Genomic DNA, 17,505 nt, shown 5'->3' on the forward strand with positions numbered 1-17,505 from the left:
TTCTCGATGCATATCAAATGACTTTCTCTTTCTTAAAAAAAAAAGATTATTGAAAGAAATCTGCATAGCCAATCAGCTAAGTTGCAGTTGCTTCAAATGAATTTAACAATAAGTAAATAGTACAGAAAAGTGTGACACAGGAAGTGCGACAGGTTGGACAGGAAATTGATGCATACATATTACCTATAGATATATATATATATATATAGGCCCAGAAATCACGGCCTCCCCGGTTCCATATGGAGTGTGTACGGACCCGGGAAGGTATCGCAAAAACCGGTTTTCAGCACACAATGCTCATGCACTGAAAACTGGCTTTACCGATCTGTCAAGCTCCAGCTTTACAGATCTTCCATATCTCGGGAGCGAGGACATTCACATGGGCAAGATTGCAGTATTTCCCAATATCTTGCCCAGGAAATGTCCTGAAAACTCTTGCGCCTGATAAAAACAGGCTCATAGCCTACTTTTACAGGCGCAAGAGTTTTAAAACACACAAAAACATTAAAAATAAAATTTTAAAATCACATTTTATTGTTAAAAACTCTGCCCACTATGGTAAGTTTATTTCAAACCATAATTAAAAAAACTTTTTAAAAAATCTGATTTTTTTTTCTCTAAGATATTTATTTAACTTTAATTTTAATTATGTGAGATGAGTTTTTTATTTTTTATTATGTGTGTTTAGTGTGTTTGTTTTTCTCATTAATAGCAATGACAACTTGTAGATACGGAGCTGCCATTGCTATTAATGAGAAAGCTTAGGAATACTGTTTCTGATTGGCTGAGCAGTCACATGTGACTGCACCATCTGCGTCCAAACCTCGAGGATGGGAGCGCGTTTCGATTCGCGGGAAGAGAAGGCCTCACACTCCTCCAGGACCACCAGCTACGTACGCAGAAATTGTCCGGTCGGAGGCGTTCGTCCAAAAGAAGCCTTCGACTAGAATTTCAGGGCCATATTGTTGTCTACACTAAAGCTTCTCTGTTCTATATAATTTATTCCAATGCATCCAGTGTGATCTTTCTATGTACAATATGTCCCTATATGTCCAGTATAACTTCTTGATTGTATACAATATGCCCTATAAATCCAGTGTGGCCTCTCTATTCTATATATGTCGCTATATATCCAGTGCAATCTTATTGTTATATATACATTCTATACGGCTGGTATACTTTCTATTGTATATAATATGTCCCTATTTATCCTATGTAGCCTCTATTATGTGTAATATGTTATACGAACATTAGGAGAAGGCCATTCAGCCCCTCAAGGCTGCTCTGCCATTCAGTTAAGATTATGGCTGAACTGTACCTCAACTCCATATACCTGCCTTAGCTCAATATCCCTTGATACCGTTACCTACCAAAAATCTATCGATCTCAGTCTTGAAATTTCAATTGACCCAGCATCCATAGCCTTTTGGGGCAGAGCGTTCTATTTTTCTACTACCCTTAGGTGAAAAAGTGCTTCCTCATTTCGCACCTGAATGGCCTCGCTCTAATTTTAAGATTATGTTCCCTTTGTTCTTGATTTCCCTCACCAGAGGAAATAGTTTCCCCGTATCTATCCTATTGAATCATTTGAACATTTGAAACACCTCGGTCAGATCACCGCTCAATCTTCTATATTTAGGGGAATACAAGCCAAGCTTATGCAACCAGTCGTCCTGATTTAACCCGTTCAGCTCCGATATCACTCTGGTAAACCTGCGCTGCACCCCTCCAAGGCCGATATATTAAGGTGCGGTGCCCAGAACTGAAGATGCTACTCCAGATGGGGGTCTGACCAAGTCTCTACATATCTGCGTGTACTACATCCCCAGTATTGCCACGGTTACATACTACATACTCCATACTACATATCCCACCTCTTCACAATGTACACAGTGCCTTTTCAATTACCACTGAATAAGGCCATTTACATCTCAGCACCTTCTGCTGCCCTAGAATCATAGAAAATGTTGACACATTCGGCCCATCGTGTCCGTCTCGGTGGAAAAAAAGCTACCCAGCCTCATCCCACCTTCCAGCACAAGGTCCGTAGTCCTGTGGGTTACGGTTCTTTAAGTGCACACCCAAGTACTTTTTAACTGTGATGATGGTTTCTGCCTCTACCACACTGTCAGGCAGTGAGTTCCAGACCCCCACCACCCTGACTTCAGAATTAAGCCCATTCCCTCACCGGTCACGGAAAGGGGCTGCTCTGTCCCTTTTAAAATGACCGATCCAAAGCCAACACCTCGTCATGTCATGACGATATGGGTCGAGCTGCCTTTAAGGTGAGCTCGGAGCCGCTCGCTGCTCTCGCCCTGTTAAAATCCCACTTTAACCCAATCACCTCCGCTGTGTGTTTGGGGTCAACACTGCCCAGCCACTTCCCAATCAGCTCGCGTCTGTTGCCAGTGCCTTGAATTTCAGATAAACTTTGGTAATGAAACAAAAGCTGGGTAAGTTATCTTCCATTTCTCTCCCTCACCCTGTTCATTTTAATTGTGTGAGTCCTACCTTTATGGTTACCGACGGAGCTGGCTCTAGGGCATGTTAGAGAGCGAAGCATGATGAAAAGAGCCTCGGATTATCTCCTCCTTGCATTGCCACCAGCGTGGATCTGTCTGTCTCTCTCCAGCTCACAATAGACCAGATCCTCCCGAGGGCTGTCCAGACTTGAGAATATCAGCACTCGCTCTCCTCGTTGTTCAAAAAGAAAAGGAAGGTGGCTGTTGCTTTAGGAGAGGGTGAGAAAATGAGACGGAGAGGAGATGGAAAAAAAGAAAAAAACGGATAGAAATCCGCCTCCTGTGTTATATTTCAGGTCCTTCACTGCATAGACTTCACAATTTTAATTCCCATATCCTCGTAGCCCACGGATTTTTTTTCTCCTGTTGGAAGAAGGGAAGGGGGGAATAATCAATATTTATTGGAAACGTGTCAGATCTCGACCACGAAATGCTATAGGAACTTCGGAATGATAGTATGGCTAGCGTAAGGTATTTTGATCAATTTTTACCCCCTTTCTGTGTGAACTGCTGCAACCTAACATGCAAAAATCTCACCACAGCTTTAAAAAAACCCTTAGCATTCAGACGGGATTTTTCCCCTCTCCAGCCCTTGTTGTCGAGATTACACATGTTGCGATTACAATATACTTGCTTACCACCGAAAAATATGTGCAATTCGAATGAGGGGGGGGGGCAATTTAAACAGAAATTACCGAACGAAATCTTCAGCAGCACTGCCCCCGTCTCGATCGTCCATGAGTTCTTTGCATACATTCCGAGACACTGTCTTTATGTCAGATGTTACAGTCATACACCACCGTGAAAAAAAAGACAAAGATACATTTTTTTAAATATTCGTCATATACTTACAAGAAGAAATTATTTCCTCCCCCCGCCCCCACCCCCCGCTCTTCTGTAGCACTGTGCTTGCTTCAGACACGCTAGTTCAATTTTCTGGGAACCAAACGAATTCCTCCTTATTAATTCACCCACACACCGAATATAGATCCACTGAAAGATTCCTTTAGCAAACAGAACACATACAATAAAAACAAAACCAAAACATTTTTTAAAAAGCAGAGCAGTGTCCTGTTCAAAAAAAGCCACAGGCACAAGAGCCACCTCGCATTCCAGATGTGTGGCGGGATAAAAATGGAAAAAGAGTGTGAAAAATGCCACCTCAGTCTCCAGATGCCTCCCTCGGATAGATCAAGCACACATAAGGATGTGGGAAGAAAGATTTGGATTCTCTCTCCTGCTGTATTGCTAGGATACAGCGAAGGCTGCACGTCATGTGCCTAAAGGGTTTGATTTGCGAGAGATGGGCCGAAAGCACCCCCTGGTGCCAGCTGGCTGTTGCTGCAGCAGCTCCCCGATCAAAGGCTGCAGCAATCAAAGGCGTGCACGCCTGCCCCCCCGCTGTGCCACACCACCCAGCCCCAGCCACATGCTACTCCTCCTTTCATCCTCCCCACCCTTTCGCCAACCCAATCAAGTTGAGGGTGGGAGGAAGATGGGGGTGCAGAAATCAAAGCCTTGTGGAATCGCCCTACCTCCACTGGTCCCAGAACGGGAACCATGTGCGCCATTCCACCAGGTGAATACGGACAGATGAGCCGACCTGCCTTGAATCCCGAGAGCTACCATCAGCTCAGCATGGTGGTGTGAGTGAGCCGTATCGAACCAGCGAGGTCCTCGAGTTAAATCCCCCCGCTTTACATACAAACATAAGAAATAGGAGCAGGAATCGACCTTTCGGCACCACGAGCCTGCTCCGCCATTCATTAAGATCATGGCTGATCTTCTACCTCAACTTCACTTTCCTGCACTGTCCCCATACCCCTTGATTCCCCTAATATCTAAAAATCTACCGATGAATGTACTCGACGACTGAGCCTCCACAGCCCTCTAGGGTGGAGAGTTCAAACGGTTCCCCACTGAGTGAAGAAATTTCTCCTCATCTCAGTCCTAAATGGCCGACCTCTTATTCTGAGACTGTGACCCCTGGTTCTAGACTCCCCAGACAGGGGAAACATCCTCCCAGCATCCACCCTGTAAAAATGTTGTATGTTTCAATGAGATCATCTTTCATTCTTCTAAACTTTAGAGAATATAGGCCTCAATAGGGGAGGAAGAAAGGAAGGAGGGTAGGATGGAAGGCAGGAAGGAAAAAAGAAGACGAAGGAAGGAAAGGGTTGGACTCAGCTTTGTGCCTATGGTCTGGATCTTCTGATCGATGTTTAACGGGGGCAGGTTACCACTGGCATGGACCGGTATCTGCAGGCTAATGTCTCCGAGAAAGAGAGAGAGAACTGCGGGTAAAGAAAGAAAGTCCCATGTTCATGTGAAGAGCCTCACTCATCACAAGCACATAGCAGAGAATCCCAGGTCCCACACCTAGGTATCACAACGCATGCTGGTGGTGGGCAACACGAAGACTTCTGGAGCCCTGATTTGAACCGTGGGGTGGGCGGTGAACGTTACGGTAAGACTGGCTTGCCAAGGTGGGGCCCGGGCCATTATAACTCCTGGCTATCACTTAAGTAAGTTAGGTCTGACTCCAGCCGAACTCGCAACAATCACCTGAGCGAGAGCAGTAGGGTGACACCAGGGCTCTTTCACACCTCCTTCCTCCCTCCCTTCCCTCCCTTCCTCCCTTCCTTCCACCCCTCGTTTCCTTCTTTACTCCCCTATATTCCTCCCTGCCTCCCCCCCCTTTCCTCCCTCCCTTCCATCCTGCCTTCCTTCCTTCCTCCTTTCCTCCCTCCCTTCCTTCCATCGTGTCTTCCTTCCTCCCCTCCTTTCCTCCCTCCCTTCCTTTCATCCTAACTTCCTTCCTTCCTCCCCTCATTTCTCCCTCTCTTGTCTTCCTCCCCTCATTCCATTATTTCTTCCCCCTCATTTCTTCCTCCTTATTACTTCCTCCCCTCATTACTTATCGCATTGATTATGCTTGCGGTCACTACCATTAATCTTGCTCCCTCTGCTTCTCAGTGCATTATTGTCATTCTGCGAGGTGTTTTGGGATGTCTTATATTAATGCTCTCAATAAATCTAAGTTACCATTATTGATTCATCTGATGGGTTATACGGTAGGGCAGAGGAACTCCAGACAGTCCACATGCATGAATTTATCGTACTCTTCCAATCAGCTCTCCAGCCACTATGCCTTCCACCCCGTCTCATTTATATCACAAGGCTTGGCACAGAATGAATGAAAATATTTTCTACTCTTCACATAGATAAGACAAAGAGAGATCTGTATTTACAGGACAACTTTCACAATGTTCCAAAGCGCTTTTACAACCAGTGAAGTACTTTGTGATTTGCAGTCACTGTTGTAATGTAGGAAACGTAGCCGCCCATCTGCATACAGCAAGCTCCCACAGACAGCAATGAGATAAATGACCACATAAACTTATAAACATAGCACTCCCTCAGTACTGCACTGGAGCATCAGCCTAGATTATGGGCACAAGTCTCGGGATTGGGTCTTGAACTCACAACCTTTTGGCTAGTGAGTGCTACCAACTGAGCTGAGACATTAGGCAAAGGGTTTGAGTGAAAGAATCTATGGGTCACAATGACCAATAAAGAGGGTGGGTTAAGTAAAGACATCTCTAGCAGCTCACTCAGTACAGTCTTGACTCTTCTATATCTTTTTATTTCTACTTAAAGCTTCACAGCCTACAGCTCCGGACCTCGCCTGATTCCATCGGTTTGCCTTAAATTAATTGTACTCTCTGGCCTACTTTAACTCCAGTAGCTAATGATCCACAGGTACCTGCTAATTGTACAATATTGTTACATATCCCTTCCTTTAAAAAAACATGTAGAAAGCCTTAAAACTATTCATTCTTCTAAAGACTTCCTTGCCAATACTCCTTTTTAAAAGCTTGAATTATTCATTTATCGTAGAGCATAATCTTACAAGATGTAGTTCGTTAATCCACTTTGACCTGACCTCTTTGACTCTACGTGAGGTATTGCTGCTTCCTGACTCAGAGTTTTCTGTTGACTGTTTTCTTCCGTGGCTCTTTGGCCAAGGGATGCAGCAGGTGGCACAATCGCCACGTGAAGAGATGAAGGCTATCTGAATTTAGAGCAGTGCTGTGAGGTTATCCACTTTGGCAGAAAAAATAGAAGAGCAAATTATAATTTAAATGGAGAAAAATTGCAAAGTGCTGCAGTACAGAGGGACCTGGGGGTCCTTGTACATGAAACACAAAAAGTTAGTATGCAGGTACAGCAAGTAATCAGGAAGGCAAATTGAATGTTGGCCTTTATTGCAAGGGCGATAGAGTATAAAAGCAGAGAAGTCCTGCTACAACTGTACAGGGTATTGGTGAGGCCACACCTAGAGTACTGCATTCAGTTTTGGTCTCCGTATTTAAGGAAGGATATACTTGCATTGGAGGCTGTTCAGACAAGGTTCACTAGATTGATTCCGGAGATGAGGGGGTTGACTTATAAGGATAGGTTGAGTAGGTTGGGCCTATACTCATTGCAGTTCAGAAGAATAAGAGGTGATCTTATCGAAACATATAAGATAATGAGGGAGCTCAACAAGGTAGATGCAGAGAAAATATTTCCACTCATAGGGGAAACTAAAACTAGTGGACATAATCTCAGAATAAGGGGCCGCCCATTTAAAACTGAGTTGAGGAGGAATTTCTTCTCTCAGAGGATTGTAAATCTATGGAATTCTCTGCCCCAGAGAGCTATGGAGGGGAGAGCTATGGAGGCAGGGTCATTGAATATATTTAAGGCAGAGATAGACAGATGTTTGAGCGCTAAGAGAGTAAAGGGTTATGGGGGAGCGGGCAGGGAAGTGGAGCTGAGTCCATGATCAGATCAGCCATGATCTTATTAAATAGCGGAGCAGGCTCGAGGAGTCAGGTGGCCTAATCCTGCTCCTATTTCTTATATTCTTATGTTTTGTCCAATGGGGGGGGATTGTCCTGTGAGGAGAGATTGAGTAGACTCGGCCTATATTCTCTAAAGTTTAGAAGGATGAGAGGTAATCTCATTGAAACATACATAATTCTTACAGGGCTTGATAGGGTAGATGCCGTGAGTCTGGGGAATCTAGAATCAGGGGGTTACAGTCTCAGAATAAGGGGTCAGACATTTAGGACTGAGATGCGGAGAAATTTCTTCACTCAGAGGGTGGTGAATCTTTGGAATTCTCTACCTTAGATGGCTGTGAGGCTCAGTCGTTGAGTATCTCAGTCGTTCAAGACAGAGATTGATAGATTAAAGGAATCAAGGATATGGGGACAGTGCAGGAAAGTGGAGTTGAGGTAGATCAACCATGATCTTATTGAATGGCGGAGCAGGCATGAGGGGCTGAATGGCCGATTCCTGCTCTCATTTCTTATAATCTTATGCCTTTGGCACTCACCACACGTGGCCTCTTGGGAATCCAGATGTGACTGATTGCATTTTGGATTAATAAATAAGAATTGACACCATTGTTGGGCTGTGAGCTCTCAATCCTTATTCGCCTGCCATGTGCATGTGAACCTTTGTTGGTAAAATGGTAAGGGTGTGTGAGTGTTTATTAATCATTGTGAGTACTTTACTTCCTTGATTACTGAATGGTGGTAGATGTTTATTAAGTGAATATACACACGTGAAGTATAGTTATCTGTAATGTGACTGTGTGTGTGAGGAATTTTCTACTAAGCTGTAGCTGAAATGGTGTCGCCTTGCCTCACTTGTGGCTAGTCAACAATTTCTATTGGACAAAACTGGGTAGTTGCCCTTGAGAAGATGGTGGTGAGCCGCCATCTTGAACTGCTGCAGTCCGTGTGGTGAAGGTACTCCCACAGTGCTGTTAGGGAGGGAGTTCCAGGATTTTGATCCAGCGACGATGAAAGAACGGAGATATACTTCCAAGTCAGGATGGTGTGTGACTTGGAGGGGAACTTGGAAGTGATGGTGTTCCCATGCGCCTGCTGCCCTTGTCCTTCAAGGTGGTAGAGGTCGCGGGTTTGGGAGGTGCTGCCGAAGAAGCCTTGGTGAGTTACTACAGTGCGTCTTGTAGATGGTACACATTACAGCCACGGTACATTGGCGATGGAGGGAGTGAATGTTTAAGGTGGTGGATGGGATGCCAATCAAACGGGCTGCTTTGTTCAGGATGGTGTCGAGCTTCTTGAGTGTTGTTGGAGCTGCACGCATCCTGACTTGTGCTTTGCAGATAGTGGAAAGGAGAAAGGAGGACAGTTGGAGTATGTGTGTTTGTATGTTGTAGGCCCATACAGCGGAGCCTGGTCTCCAGTCATCTTGGGTCCCCTTGCCACTGGACCAAGACCTTGCTCAGTCAAACCCATGTGGTAGCTGGTATGCAACTGCCACCCTGCGTTTAAAGAACTCATGCACAGGCATCTTCCATCCTTCAAAATGAAGTTCGAGACCTGGAACTTCAGGACCCTCATGGACAACCCCAACAGCGACAGACCGGAATGGCGTACTGCTATCATTGCCCGGGAGCTCAGACATTTCAACATTGACATCACCGTCCTAAGCGAGAACCGGCGGGCAGGGGAAGGCCAACTCAAGGAACAAGGTGGTAGTTACACCACCTTCTGGAAAGGTAAACCAGAAGAAGATTGCCGCCTCCACGGGAATCGCTTCGCCATAAAAAACAAACTAGTTGGCCGTCTCAGGGACTCCCCTTGCGGGATAAATGAACGCCTCATGACTCTTCGGATCACCCTAACCCAGAACCAGTGCACGACAGTCCTCAGCGCATATGCCACAATACTGGAAGCTACAAACGAGACCAAAGAAGAATTCTACTCCAGCCTCGAACAATCCCTATGCCGAGTACCAATGGATGACAAGCTGCTCCTCCTGGGCAACTTTAAAACCTGAATTGGAAAGGACACAGACCTGTGAAGAGGTGTGATTGGCAGAGCGGGGGTAGGGAAATCCAACTCCAACGTTATCCTCCTCCTGACAAAATGCTTAGAACATGGCTTTGTCATAACCAACACCCAGAGCATTTCTGAGCCTCAAGTAACAACCCAACTCGGAGCTGCAAAGCAACGTTACAAACAGCTCAACAAAAAACCCGGGACCTAAAGAACAGGTGGTGGATGGAGAAAGCACAGGAGATACAACAACTGGCCGACAGCCATGATATGCGAGGATTATTCATTGCAGTCAAGGCCATCTACGGTCCAAATTCCCAAGGCCCCACCCCACACCTGGCCAAGAATGGGGAAACACTCATCAAGGACACCGAGGGTGTCAGGGCCTGCTGGAAGGAGCACTTTGAAGATCTCCTCAATCAAGACTCTGCCTTTGACTCGAGTGTTCTCAACTCCATCCCGCAGCATGCAACCCGCCACCACCTCAGTGAAACCCCAATGCTGCACAAGGTAGGCAAAGCCATAAAACAGCTCAAGAATAACAAGGCTACGGGTGCAGATAGAATTCCTGCTGAGGCGCTAAAGTATGGCGGAAAGGCACTGTTGGCGCGGATACATGACCTCATCTCTCTCATTTGGAGGGAAGAGAGGATGCCGGGAGATCTCAGAAATGCAGTGATCATGACTATCTTTAAAAGGATTCAAATTCTTGGGGCATTGGAACCGGTTCTGGGGGAGGTGGGACCAGTACAAACCGGACGGTCTGCACCTGGGCAGGTCCGGAACCAATGTCCTAGGGGGAGTGTTTGCTAGTGCTGTTGGGGAGGAGTTAAACTAATATTGCAGGGGGATGGGAACCTATACAGGGAGACAGAGGGAGACAAAAAGGAAGCAAAAGCAAAAGACAGAAAGGAGATGAGGAAAAGTGGAGGGCAGAGAAACCCAAGGCAAAGAACAAAAAGGGCCACTGTACAGCAAAATTCTAAAAGGACAAAAGGAGTATCCGCAATAAGGTGGATGAATTAATTGTGCAAATAGATGTTAACAAATATGATGTGATTGGGATTACGGAGACGTGGCTCCAGGATGATCAGGGCTGGGAACTCAACATCCAGGGGTATTCAACATTCAGGAAGGATAGAATAAAAGGAAAAGGAGGTGGGGTAGCATTACTGGTTAAAGAGGAGATTAATGCAATAGTTAGGAAAGACATTAGCTTGGATGATGTGGAATCTAAATGGGTGGAGCTGCAGAACACTAAAGGGCAAAAATCGTTAGTGGGAGTTGTGTACAGACCTCCAAACAGTAGTAGTGATGTTGGGGAGGGCATCAAACAGGAAATTAGGAGTGCATGCAATAAAGGTGCAGCAGTTATAATGGTTGACTTTAATATGCACATAGATTGGGCTAGCCAAACTGGAAGCAATACGGTGGAGGAGGATTTCCTGGAATGCATAAGGGATGGTTTTCTAGACCAATATGTCGAGGAACCAACTAGGGGGGAGGCCATCTTAGACTGGGTGTTGTGTAATGAGAGAGGATTAATTAGCAATCTCATTGTGCGAGGCCCCTTGGGGAAGAGTGACCATAATATGGTGGAATTCTGCATTAGGATGGAGAATGAAACAGTTAATTCAGAGACCATGGTCCAGAACTTAAAGAAGGGTAACTTTGAAGGTATGAGTCATAGCAGCGCATTTGGAAAATGGTGACATGATAGGTCCAAGTCAGCATGGATTTGTAAAAGGGAGATCATGCTTGACAAATCTTCTGGAATTTTTTGAGGATGTTTCCAATAAAGTGGACAAAGGAGTACCAGTTGATGTGGTATATTTGGACTTTCAGAAGGCTTTCGACAAGGTCCCACACAGGAGATTAATGTGCAAAGTTAAAGCACATGGGATTGGGGGTAGTGTGCTGACGTGGATTGAGAACTGGTTGTCAGACAGGAAGCAAAGAGTAGGAGTAAATGGGTACTTTTCGGAATGGCAGGCAGTGACTAGTGGGGTACCGCAGGGTTCTGTGCTGGGGCCCCAGCTGTTTACATTATACATTAATGATTTAGACGAAGGGATTAAATGTAGTATCTCCAAATTTGCGGATGACACTAAGTTGGGTGGCAGTGTGAGCTGCGAGGAGGATGCTATGAGGCTACAGAGTGACTTGGATAGGTTAGGTGAGTGGGCAAATGCGTGGCAGATGAAGTATAATGTGGATAAATGTGAGGTTATCCACTTTGGTGGTAAAAACAGAGAGACAGACTATTATCTGAATGGTGACAGATTAGGAAAAGGGAAGGTGCAACGAGACCTGGGTGTCATGGTACATCAGTCATTGAAGGTTGGCATGCAGGTACAGCAGGCGGTTAAGAAAGCAAATGGCATGTTGGCCTTCATAGCGAGGGGATTTGAGTACAGGGGCAGGGAGGTGTTGCTACAGTTGTACAGGGCCTTGGTGAGGCCACACCTGGAGTATTGTGTACAGTTTTGGTCTCCTAACTTGAGGAAGGACATACTTGCTGTTGAGGGAGTGCAGCGAAGATTCACCAGACTGATTCCCGGGATGGTGGGACTGACCTATCAAGAAAGACTGAATCAACTGGGCTTGTATTCACTGGAGTTCAGAAGAGTGAGAGGGGACCTCATAGAAACGTTTAAAATTCTGACGGGTTTGGACAGGTTGGATGCAGGAAGAATGTTCCCAATGTTGGGGAAGTCCAGAACCAGGGGTCACAGTCTAAGGATAAGGGGTAAGCCATTTAGGACCGAGATAAGGAGAAACTTCTTCACCCAGAGAGTGGTGAACCTGTGGAATTCTCTACCACAGGAAGTAGTTGAGGCCAATTCACTAAATATATTCAAAAGGGAGTTAGATGAAGTCCTTAGTACTCGGGGGATCAAGGGGTATGGCGTGAAAGCAGGAAGTGGGTACTGAAGTTTCATGTTCAGCCATGAACTCGTTGAATGGCGGTGCAGGCTAGAAGGGCTGAATGGCCTGCTCCTGCACCTATTTTCTATGTTTCTATGTTAAGTCCGACTGTGAAAACTACAGGGGAATCTTCCTGCTATCAGCCACTGGGAAGGTTGTCGCTAGAGTTCTTCTCAACCGTCTTCTCCCTGTTGCCGAGGAGCTCCTCCCGGAATCACAGTGCAGATTTCATCCCCTACGGGGCACAATGGATATGATCTTTGCAGCGCGACAGCTGCAGAAAAAGTGCAGGGAGCAGCACCAGCCGTTATACATTACCTTTTTCGAACTTACAAAGGCCTTTGACACTGCCAACTGTGAGGGCTTATGGAGCGTCCTCCTCCGTTTTGGATGCCCCCAAAAGTTTGTCAACATCCTTCGCCTGCTCCACAACGACATGCAGGCCGTGATCCTTACCAGCGGTTCCATTGCAGACCCAATCCGGACTGGGGTCAAAAGGGCTGCATCATCGCTCCAACTCTCTTCTCAATTTTCCTCGCTTCCATGCTTCACCTCACAGTTAACAAGCTCCTCATTGGAGTGGAACTACCCAGTGGGAAGTTGTTTAACCTACGCTGCCTCCAGGCCAGGTCCAAGATCACCCCAACCTCTGTCGTTGAGCTATAGTATGTGGACGACGCCTGTGTCTGCGCACATTCTGAGGTTGAACTCTAGGATATAGTCGATGTATTCACCGAGGCATATGAAAGCATGGGCCTTACGCTTAACATCCGTAAGACAAAGGTCCTCGACCAGACTGTCCTCGCCACACAGCACTGCCGCCCAGTCATCAAGATTCACGGTGCAGCCCTCGACAATGTGAACCACTTTGCATACCTCGGGAGCCTCTTATCAACAAAGGCAGACATTGATGCAGAGATTCAACACCGCCTCCAGTGCACCAGTGCAGCCTTCGGCCGCCTGAGGAAAAGAGTGTTCAAAGACTCGGCCCTCAAATCTACCACCAAGCTCATGGTCAATAGAGCTGTAGTAATACCCGTCCACCTGTATGGATCAGAGGCATGGACGATGTACAGAAGGCACCTCAAGTTGCTGGAGATATATCACCAACGATGTCTCCGCAAGATCCTGCAAATCCCCTGGGAGGACAGGCGCACCAACATCAGTATCCTCGCCCATGCTAACATCCCCAGCATTGAAGCATTGACCACACTCAATCAACTTCGCTGGGCAGGCCACATAGTTCGCATGCCAGACACAAGACTCCCAAAGCAATTGCTCTATGCGGAGCTCTGTCATGGCAAACGAGCCAAAGGTGGGCAGCAGAAACGTTACAAGGACACCCTCAAAGCCTCCCAAGTAAAATGCAACATCACCGCTGACACCTGGGAGTCCCTGGCCGAAGACCGCCCTAGGTGGAGAAAGTGCATCCGGGAGGGCGTTGAGCTCTTCGAATCTCAATGTCACGAGCGTGAAGAGGTCAGGCGCAAGCAGTGGAAGGAGCGTGCAACAAATCAGTCCCTCCCCCTTCCCCTGACGACTGTCTGTCCCACCTATGACAGGGTCTGTGGCTCCCGTATTGGACTGTTCAGCCACCAAAGGACTCACTTTAGGAGTGGAAGCAAGTCTTCCTCGATTCTGAGGGACTGTCTATGATGATGATGATGTTCCGTCAGAAATACAAGTATAAGGCTTCATGGCAGCACCTTCGCTCCAAGTACTGGCATCTGCTAGACTACGGGATTGTCCAAGCGAGGAACCGCAAGGACATGCGCATCACCCGCACAATGATAGGAGCTGACGACTGCTGGGTGGACCACCGCCTAATCTGCTCCGTCATCACCATCAATGTAGCCCCAAAACAGCGACGTCAACAGAAACAATGCCGCAGGAAAATCAACACTGAAGAACTCCAAGACCCAGCTAAGAAAGCACTATTCACCCAGCGTCTCACTGCCAACCTGGCACCCAGAGATGCAGAATGTCCACAGCACCTGGTCTGCCCTCAAGGCCTCCATAATTAGCAACTGTAAAGAGACACTCAGCCAGGAAACATCAAGACTGGTTCGACGAGGACAACCAAGAGATCCAAGAGCTAATAAGCTGCAAGCGCAACACAACTCAAGAGTAAGAAAGCAGTTCTATAGATGCCAGAAGGCCGAGGTCCAACAAAAAACTCGCGAGTTAAAGAACAGATGGTGGGTGGAGAAAACGCAGCAGATCCAGCAACTAGCCGACAACCACGACATACGTGGATTCTTCAGCGCAGTCAAGACCACCTATGGCCCAAGCACCCAAGGCCCTACTGCTGGCCAAGAACAGAGAGGTACTCATCAAGGGCAGAGAGGTAATCAGTGCTCGCTAGAAGGAGCACTTCGAAGACCTCCTCCTCGACTCCATCCCACAGCATGCCACCCGCCACCATCTCAGCACAACCCCAGCCCAGCATGAGGTAGAAAAGGCCATCCGACAACTGAAAAACAACATGGCCTCAGGAGCAGATGGAATCCCCAATGAAGCACTAAACCATGGCGGAGAAACACTTTTGGCACGAATACTCAATCTCATTTTTCTCATCTGGAAGGAGGAGAGCATGCCAGGGGATCGCAAAGACGCGGTAATCATGACCATCTTCAAGAAAGGCGACAAGTCCGATTGCGGTAACTAGAGAGGAGTTTCCATGCTGTCTGCCACAGGGAAAGTCATCACAAGAATCCTCCACAATCGCTTTCTCCCAGTGGCTGAAGAACTCCACTCAGAGTTGCAATGCGGATTCCGCCCACTAAGGGGCGCAATGGACATGATCTGTACCGCACGGCAAATCCAAGAGAAATGCAGGGAACAGCATCAACTCCTGTACATGGCCGCCTTTGACCTCACAAAGGTCTTCGAAACTGTCAACCATAAGGGATTATGATCCTTCGCCTGCTTCACGATGACATGCAAGCCGTGATCCTGACCAGTGGATCCACCACAGACGTTCAGACCGGGTTCAAGCAAGGCTATGTCATTGCACCAATGCTCTTGATCTTCCTTGCTGCAATGCTCCATCTCACCCTCAGTAAGCTCCCCGCTGGAGTGGAGCTAATCTTCAGAACACACGGGAAAATTGTTCAACCTCCGCCGTCTCCAGGCCAGATCCAAGGTCGTCCCATCCTGAATTGCAGTACGCAGACGACGCCGGTATCTGCGAACACTTGGAAGCCGAACTCCAAGCCACCGTCAACACCTTCACCGAAGCGCACGAGAGCATGGGCCTTACACTAAACATTCTTACGAAAAAGGTGCTCTACCAACCTGCCCCCGCCACGCAGCACTGCTCCCGATTATCAAAATCAATGACGAGGCCTTGGACATCATGGAACATTTTCCATACCTTGGAAGCCTACTGTCAGCAAGGGCTGACGTCGATGACGATGTCCAACACCGCCTTCAGTGTACCAGTGCAGCCTTCGGTCGCCTGAGGAAGAGAGTGTTTGAAGACCAGGACCTCAAACCTGGCACCATGCTCATGGGCTACAGAGCAATAGTGATTCCCGCGCTCCTAGATGCCTCGGAGACATGGACTATGTACAGCAGGCACTGGAGAAGTACCACCAATGCTGCCTCCGCAAGATCCTGCAAATCCATTGGCAGGATAGGCGCACCAATAGTCAGCGTTCTCGCTCAGGCCAACATCCCCAGCATCGAAGTACTGACCATGCTCGATCAGTTCCATTGGGCGTGCCATGTTGTCCGCATGCCCGATATAAGACTCCCAAAACAAGTGCTCTACTCGGAGCTCCGACACGGTAAGCGAACCCCAAGTGGGCAGAGGACACCTTCAAAGCCTCCTTGAAAAAGTGCAACATCCCCACTGAGACCTGGGATCCCTGGCCCAAGACCATACAAAGTAGAGGAAAAACATCCGGGAAGGCGCCGAACACCTCAAGTCTCTACACCGAGAGCAAGCTGAAACCAAACATAAACAGAGGAAGGAGCGCACGGCATCCAAAGCACCCCACCCACCCGTTCCTTCAACCACTGTCTGCCCCACCTGTGACAGAGACTATAGGTCCCACATAGGACTCATTAGTCACATGAGAACTAATTTTTAGTGTGGAAGCAAGTCATCCTCAATTCCAAGGGATTGCCGAAGAAGAGAAGGTGATAGTGGAAAGTGTTTGGGGAGTCAGGAAGTGAGACACTTGCTGCAAAATACCCAGCCTCTGACCCACTCTTGCTGTCACAGTGTTTTTGTGGCTGCTCCAGTTAAGTTTCTGGTCAATGGTGACCCCCAGGAAGTTGATGGGGGAGATTTGGTGATGGTAATGCCATTGAATGTCAAGGGGCGGTGGTTAGACTTTCGCTTGTTGGAGACAGTCATTGCCTGTCACTTATGTGGCATGCATGTTACTTGCCACTTATCAGCCGAAGCCTGAATGTCATCCAGGTCTTGCTGCATGCGGGCATGGACTGCTCCATTATCTGAAGAGTTGCGAATGTCACTGAACACTGTGCAGTCATCAGTGAACATCCCCACTTCTGACCTTATGATGGAGGGAAGGTCATTGATGAAGCAGCTGGAGATGGTTGAGCCTGGGACACTGCCCTGAGGAACCCCTGCACTGATGGTCCTTGGGCTATGATGATTGACCTCCAACCACCATAACCATCTTCCTTTGTGCTAGTCAGTTTTTCCAGTCAGTGGAGAGTTTTCTCCCTGATTCCCATTGACTTCGATTTTACTAGGGGTCCTTGATGCCACACTCGGTCAAATGCTGTCTTGATGTCAAGGCCAGTCACTCTCACCTCACCTCTGGAATGAAACTCTTTTGTCCATGTTTGGACCAATGCTGTAATAAGGTCTGGAGCCAAGTGGTCCTGGCAGAACCCAAACTGGGCACCGGTGAGCAGGTTATTGGAGAGTACGTGCCACTTGATAGCACTGTTGATGACACCTTCCATCATTTTGCTGATGATTGAGAGTAGACTGATGGGGCGGTAATGGCCGGATTGGATTTGTTCTGCTTTTTGTGGATAGGACATACCTGGGCAGTTTTCCACATTGTCAGATAGATGCCAGTATTGTAACTGTACTGGAACAGCTTGGCTAGAGGCGCAGCTAGTTCTGGAGCACAAATCTTCAGCACAACAGCCGGGATGTTGTCGGGACCCATAGCCTTTGCTGTATCCAGTGCACTCAGCCTTTT

General features: G+C 47.4%; 1 protein-coding gene across 1 annotated transcript in view; it reads right to left on the reverse strand.

The window, feature by feature from the left end:
* Positions 1–2,522, reverse strand: part of LOC139229981 (glutamate receptor ionotropic, NMDA 2B-like) — a 1,420,117-nt gene extending 1,417,595 nt beyond the window's left edge. The window contains exon 1 of the mRNA XM_070861679.1: positions 2,512–2,522. The gene's annotated coding sequence lies outside the window, so the exon portion shown is untranslated. The remainder of the gene's footprint in view (positions 1–2,511) is intronic.
* Between the last annotated feature and the right edge of the window lie 14,983 nt (positions 2,523–17,505).

This window comes from Pristiophorus japonicus, chromosome 19 (assembly GCF_044704955.1).
Source record: "Pristiophorus japonicus isolate sPriJap1 chromosome 19, sPriJap1.hap1, whole genome shotgun sequence".
NCBI classification, from domain to species: domain Eukaryota; kingdom Metazoa; phylum Chordata; class Chondrichthyes; family Pristiophoridae; genus Pristiophorus; species Pristiophorus japonicus.